Consider the following 7,487-nt stretch of genomic DNA (forward strand, 5'->3'; position numbering starts at 1 on the left):
GGAGCACATATCTGAGCTTATCTCCTCTGGGGGAAACCAGGACAACCCCAGCACCGGAACCATTCAACATCTTAGAGCCATCAAAGAACATGGTCCAATGCTCCGAGTGAACTTCAGTCGGCTGCTGCTGTTCAATCCACTCGGCAAGGAAATCTGCTATTGCCTGGGACTTAATGGCTTTCTTTGCCTCAAACTTGATATCAAGGGGAAGAAGTTCAATCGCCCATTTAGCCACTCGACCAGTTGCATCTCTGTTGTGCAAGATCTCTGATAGTGGAGCGTCGCTGACGACTGTGATGGAATGATTGGAGAAATAATGAGCAACCTTCTTTGTGGTCATGTATATTCCATACACAAGCTTCTGATAATGAGGATATCTTTGCTTGGATGGAGTCAAGACTTCAGATAAATAATACACCGAGCGCTGAACTTTGAAAGCTTTTCCTTCTTCTTCCCGCTCGACCGTAAGCACGGTACTGACGACTTGTCCTGTGGCTGCGATATAAAGCAACAAATGCTCTTTGCTAATTGGAGCAGCAAGCACCGGCTGGGTGGAGAGCAGAGCTTTTAGCTCGGCAAACGCTGCATCAGCTTCTGGAGTCCACTCGAACTTGTCTGCCTTCTTCATCAGTCGGTAAAGAGGCAATGCCTTTTCACCGAGTCGTGAGATGAATCGACTTAATGCGGCCAAGCATCCAGTAAGCTTCTGGACATCGTGCACTCGCACAGGGTGTTTCATTCGGAGAATAGTGCCGATCTTCTCTGGATTAGCGTCGATCCCTCGCTCGGAAACGAGAAAACCGAGTAACTTGCCACCAGGAACTCCGAGTGTGCACTTTGATGGATTGAGCTTGATATCATACCTTCTGAGGTTGGCAAATGTTTCGGCGAGGTCAGCGAGCAGGTCGGAACCTTTTCGTGACTTGACGACGATATCATCCATATACGCTTCCACATTCCGACTGATTTGAGTGAGTAGACACTTCTGAATCATTCGCATAAATGTGGCTCCGGCATTCTTGAGGCCGAATGGCATGGTGATATAGCAGAAGCACCCGAATGGAGTGATGAAAGCTGTTTTTACCTCGTCGGGTCCGTACAGACGGATCTGGTGGTACCCGGAGTAGGCGTCTAGAAAAGACAATCTCTCGGATCCCGCGGTCGAGTCAACAATTTGATCTATGCAAGGGAGAGGAAAATGATCTTTCGGGCAGGCCCGGTTGATGTGCTTGAAATTAATGCACATTCGGAGTGATTTGTCCTTCTTAGGAACCATGACGACATTAGCGAGCCACTCGGAGTGGTATATCTCTCGGATAAATCCTGCCGCCAACAGTCGAGCCACTTCCTCACCAATGGCTTTTCTCTTCTGGACGGCGGACCGCCGAAGATGCTCTTTGACTGGTTTTGCAGATGAGTCGACTCTTAGGCGATGCTCAGCCAGTCCCCTGGGAACACCTGGCATGTCAGCGGGCTTCCATGCAAAAATGTCCCAGTTCTCACGGAGGAACTGGATGAGCGCTTCTTCCTATTTCGGGTCGAGTGTCGTGGAGATGTGGGTCGGAGCTGCATCAGGGTCGGTCGGGTGAATGTGAACAGGCTTCGTCTCACCGGACGACTGAAATGCAGATTTTGTGGCGGGTTTCTTGGATCGCAGCAAGTCACTCGGATCTGCGTTTTGCTTGTATTCTTCGAACTCGACCGCTGTCACCTGGGAATCAGCAATCTTTGAGCCCTTCTGAAAGCACTCTTCTGCCTTTTTCTGATCACCGGTGACAGTGATCACTCCTTTGGGGCCGGGCATCTTCAATTTGAGGTACACGTAACATGGTCGAGCCATGAACCGTGCATAAACTGGTCTCCCCAAAATGGCATGATATGCACTCTGAAAATCCACGACCTCAAACGTCAACTTCTCTTTGCGAAAATGTTTCGAATCACCAAACACCATGTCCAGAGCTATTTGGCCGAGTGACTCGGCTTTCTTCCCTGGTATAACTCCATGAAAGCTCATGTTACTGGTGCTCAGTCGGGACATCGGAATGCCCATTCCTTTCAGTGTGTCTGCATACAACAAATTCAGCCCACTACCACCGTCCATCAGCACTTTTGTCAGTCGAGTGCCTTCGACAACTGGATCGACCACCAAAGCTTGCCTCCCAGGGGTGGCAATATGAGTCGGGTGATCAGATTGGTCGAATGTGATGGGTGTTTGGGACCATCTCAGATAATTTGCTTTTGCTGGGGCAACCATGTTCACCTCACAGTTAATAACTTTCAATCGACTCTTGCTTTCCACATCTGCAAAGATCATCAGAGTGGAGTTGATATGCGGATATCCTTCCTCACTGTCCTCCTTGTCTTCGGCCTTGTCCGACTCCTTCTCCTTGTCTTTAGACTGTTTTCCCTGAAACTGCTGGATCAGGAGTCGACATTGGCGAGTGGTATGCTTCGGGTAGATGATATTCCCCTCTTCGTCTTTCTTCGTGTGGATGTGACATGGCATATCCATCACGTCGTTCCCTTCTTTATCCTTTACCTTCTTAGGGTTCCAGGATCCTTTTGGTTTCCCTTTAAACTTTCCCTGAGTCACGGCCAGAGCCTCCCCAGGAGCTGCCGGTTCAGCCTTCTGCTTCTGTTTCCGACTGGTGTTTCCCTTTTCTGACTGACTCGGCTTGTGCTTGCCGCTTCGGAGTCGGTCTTCTTCTTCGCTGTTGGCGTACTTGGTAACAATATCCATCATCCGACTCAAGGTCATGTCACCGGTTCGACCAAATTTCAAACTCAATTCTCTGTTCTTGACACCATCCTTAAAGGCGCAGACTGCCTGATGATCAGACACATTCTCCACAGTATGGTGCAAAGTGATCCATCTCTGAATATACTCCCTGAGGGTCTCATTGGTCTTCTGCACGCAGACTTGCAGCTCCGTCAATCCAGCCGGTCGCTTGCAAGTTCCTTCAAACGTTCTGATGAACACTCGGGACAGATCTTCCCAAGTGTAAATGCTGCTAGGAGGTAATTGAGTCAACCATGCCCTGGCAGAACCTTCCAGCATGAGGGGCAAATGCTTCATGGACACCTCGTTATTCCCACCACCAATCTGAACCGCCACTCGGTAGTCCTCAAGCCAAGTTTCAGGCTTAGACTCACCAGTGAACTTGCTGACTCCTGTTGCCAACCTGAAATTGGGAGGGATCACTGCAGCTCTGATAGCTCTGCTGAAACATTCAGGACCAGAAACATGCACTCGACTGCTCGTGGGCGCATCTCTGTCGAGTCCACCTCGATGGGCTCTATTCCGGTCGACCAAGCCTTGCACGATAATGGATCGCGCGTCGAAGCCTGGTTCTCTAGGGTCGACTGGAACTCTTCGCCCCGCACTGAGCTGACGTCTGTCATCTTGTTGCCGAGGAGCGTAAGACCCACCCCTCGGAGGGGAATTGGGCACTCGACGCCTATCATCTCGGTCGTGTCGGTCTCCATATTGGTCTCGCCGATTCTCGCGCCCTTCACGCCGCGGAGGCGATCTGGGGCTGTGAGCCGACTGAACAGTATTCGCAGCGACGGATCGACTCTGAATTCTGTTGCGCGACTGCGATACGGCCGAATTCTGATCGCCTGCTGCCCGGAGCAGATCCTTGATCTGCATCAAGCCTCTGCCAGCTTCCGACTGAGAGGGCTGGATGGACTCTGCAATACGGGTCGCAGCTGCTAAATTCTGGACTGGGGTTTGATATACCTGAGTCGGCAGGAAGAGTTGACGTCGACTGGTGTCGGGAACTCGTTGCCGCGCGCGCTTGTCGAGTGCTCGCTGAAGATTCTCCAGTCGAGTGTGTTCGGCCAAATTGGCCAAACGCGCCTCCTCCAAGGCGCGAGCCTCGGGGGTTTCTCCTGCGATGGGAGTACGCAGGGCAACCACGTTCCTGCGGCGAAGTTCCTCTCTTTGCAGAGAGTCGAGTGGCTCGGGCTGGTACTCTTCGTGGTCTCGTGCAGGGTCGCCTCCGTCGCCTGCCCCACCATCACGGGCGAAGCCAGGGGGACTGCGGGGCCCGTCGACCATCAGGATTTCCGCCGCTGGATCACTGCTATCACACTCGGATGCAGTCTCTACGGAGCCAGTCGACAGATCGAACAGGCCGTAGAGAGATTCATCGGGCTCGATTGCCGCAACTTGGGTGGTGGCCGTCTGGTGAGCCACCGCGTGCCTCACCCACCGCTGAAGCCTCGACCGGCCCGAGCGCTTACGCTGGCGGGAGACCGGGAGGGTGGCCGACGGGGGAGTCGACCGATACGGGGTCGACGGTTGCCGCAGCAGAACGCCGCGGACACATGCGCGAAAATGCGTCGCGCCGCGGACGGGGAGCGCATCGACGTCGAGTGGAGCCTCCTGGAGCCAGGCGGAGTCGTCGGCGACGAAGGTGAGAGCACCGAGACGGATCTCTCGACCCTCGACCAAAACTTTAGCAGCCACCATGATGAAAGTACTCGGAAGAATCGCAACTTCTCCACAAAATCGCTAAAACACCTGCCCCAAGGTGGGCGCCAACTGTCGTGGTTCTAAGTCTGACAGTAGAGTGGGGGGTAGGTATGGAGAGGCAAGGTCCTAGCTATGGAGAGGTTCTAAACACCAGAGATGTACGAGTTCAGGCCCTTCTCGGAGGAAGTAAAAGCCCTACGTCTCGGAGCCCGGAGGCGGTCGAGTGGATCTTGTGTATATGGATTACAAGGTGCCGAACCCTTCTGCCTGTGGAGGGGGGTGGCTTATATAGAGTGCGCCAGGTCCCCAGCCAGCCCACGTAATGAAGGGTTTAAGGTGTATTAAGTCCGGGGCGTTACAGGTAACGCCCCACATAAAGTGTCTTTACTATCATAAAGTCTACTTAATTACAGGCCGTTGCAGTGCAGAGTGCTTCTTGACCTTCTGGTGGTCGAGTGAGTCTTCGTGGTCGAGTCCTTCAAGTCAGTCGAGTGAGTCCCTCGTAGGTCGACTGGAAGGTGATCTCTTCTAAGGGTGTCCTCGGGCAGGGTACTTAGATCAGGTCCGTGACCCTACCCTAGGTATGTGACTCCATCAGCCGGGCCTAACACTTGCGTGATACTCGAGAATGCCAAGGCGTGCATCAGGACGTCAAGGACGGCCATGACGGAAGGCGTGATGTCATACCACCACGTACACGTGTTCGTGGACTCAATCATATTATATTTCTTATCATTAATACACAGAGACACACATACTACATTCTCAAATCAAGTGTGTTCATTCAAATATCAAGAAATTCGTTAAGGAAATGTGTCCTACAATACTTGGTAGTCTCGTCATTCGTAGCAGCCATTCATGTGAAAATATTTTGGAAATCCAGCGCTCAATCAATTTGGAAATAAAACCACTTAATGTAAATAATTAACTAGACGGTTAATTATGTATGCAATTAATTAGGTCCATTTAAATAGAAAGTATTTTTGCACCCAATCAATTTTGAGACCAAGTCATTAATGTAATTAATGGTTTAGGTAGACACTTAATTATGCCTAAAGATAATTAAAAGTAGAGATTTTTTCCAATTAGGTGGGTAATTAGTCGATTTGGTTGGCAGTTAATCAGGCGTGCGAAGAATTAGATAGGTTGTTAATTATTTATGTAATTAGAGCAACTCCAACGAGCCGACCCAAACGGACGGCGATTTCGTCCGCTTTTTGTCCATTTGGGTCGGCCAGACGGACACGGATGTCCGCTTCCGCATTTGGGTCGGCGCGTGCGCCCAGCGCTGCCTTGAACCCATTTTTAACGGCGCAAAAAAAATGAACGCATGCATATTAAAAAAGAAAAACAACATTAATTAAACATTAAAGCCGGCCACGAAGACCGGCGAGAGTCCACGCGTCCACATTTGCATTTAAAAAAACAGCCTAAACTACGAGGCGGTGCGCTACCCTAGGCGTCCTCGTCGTCGTCCTCGGGGTCCGTGAGGTCGACGAGCGTCGGCGCCGGCCCGGCCCAGGCGAACGCCGTGTTCCAGAGCGCCGTCATGTTGGGCTGTGTCGGCGCAGGCAGTGCCGGCGCGGGGGGTTATGCGGCCGCCTGTGCAGCCGCGGCCTGACGCGCCCCTCCTCCTCGGCCTCGCGCTGCTCCTTCTCGAGGTCGCGCTCGAGCATCTTGAGGTACTCGCCGTCGCGGCGCTCCTTGGCCACCCTGATGTTGCGCCAGTGCTGGAGGTACGCCTATGTTGGAAATATGCCCTAGAGGCAATAATAAATTGGTTATTATTATATTTCCTTGTTCATGATAATCGTTTATTATCCATGCTAGAATTGTATTGATAGGAACCTCAGATACATGTGTGGATACATAGACAACACCATGTCCCTAGTAAGCCTCTAGTTGACTAGCTCGTTGATCAATAGATGGTTACGGTTTCCTGACCATGGACATTGGATGTCGTTGATAACGGGATCACATCATTAGGAGAATGATGTGATGGACAAGACCCAATCCTAAGCCTAGCACAAGATCGTGTAGTTCGTATGCTAAAGCTTTTCTAATGTCAAGTATCATTTCCTTAGACCATGAGATTGTGCAACTCCCGGATACCGTAGGAATACTTTGGGTGTGCCAAACGTCACAACGTAACTAGGTGACTATAAAGGTGCACTACGGGTATCTCCGAAAGTGTCTGTTGGGTTGGCACGAATCGAGACTGGGATTTGTCACATGTGACGGAGAGGTATCTCTGGGCCCACTCGGTAGGACATCATCATAATGTGCACAATGTGATCAAGGAGTTGATCACGGGATGATGTGTTACGGAACGAGTAAAGAGACTTGCCGGTAACGAGATTGAACAAGGTATCGGGATATCGATGATCGAATCTCGGGCAAGTATCGTACCGATAGACAAAGGGAATTGTATACGGGATTGATTAAGTCCTTGACATCGTGGTTCATCCGATGAGATCATCGTGGAGCATGTGGGAGCCAACATGGGTATCCAGATCCAGCTGTTGGTTATTGACCGGAGAACGTCTCGGTCATGTCTGCATGGTTCCCGAACCCGTAGGGTCTACACACTTAAGGTTCGATGACGCTAGGGTTATAAAGGAAGTTTGTATGTGGTTACGGAATGTTGTTCGGAGTCCCGGATGAGATCCCGGACGTCACGAGGAGTTCTGGAATGGTCCGGAGGTAAAGATTTATATATGTGAAGTCATCATACGGTCATCGGAATAATTCGGGGGGATGCCGGTATTGTACCGGGACCACCGAAGGGGTTCCGGGGGTCCACCGGGAGGGTCCACCTGCCCCGGAGGGCCCTATGGGCTGTATGTGGAGAGGGACCAGCCCCTTAGTGGGCTGGGCGCCTCCCCCCTAGGGCCCATGCGCCTAGGGTTTTGGGGGAACCCTAAAAGGGGGGCGCCCCCTTGCCTTGGGGGGTAAGGCAACCCCCTGGCCGCCACCCCCTCCTCAGATGGGATCTGAAGGGGCCGGC

The sequence above is a fragment of the Triticum dicoccoides genome, chromosome 7A (assembly GCF_002162155.2).
Source record: "Triticum dicoccoides isolate Atlit2015 ecotype Zavitan chromosome 7A, WEW_v2.0, whole genome shotgun sequence".
Classification (NCBI taxonomy): Eukaryota; Viridiplantae; Streptophyta; class Magnoliopsida; order Poales; family Poaceae; genus Triticum; species Triticum dicoccoides.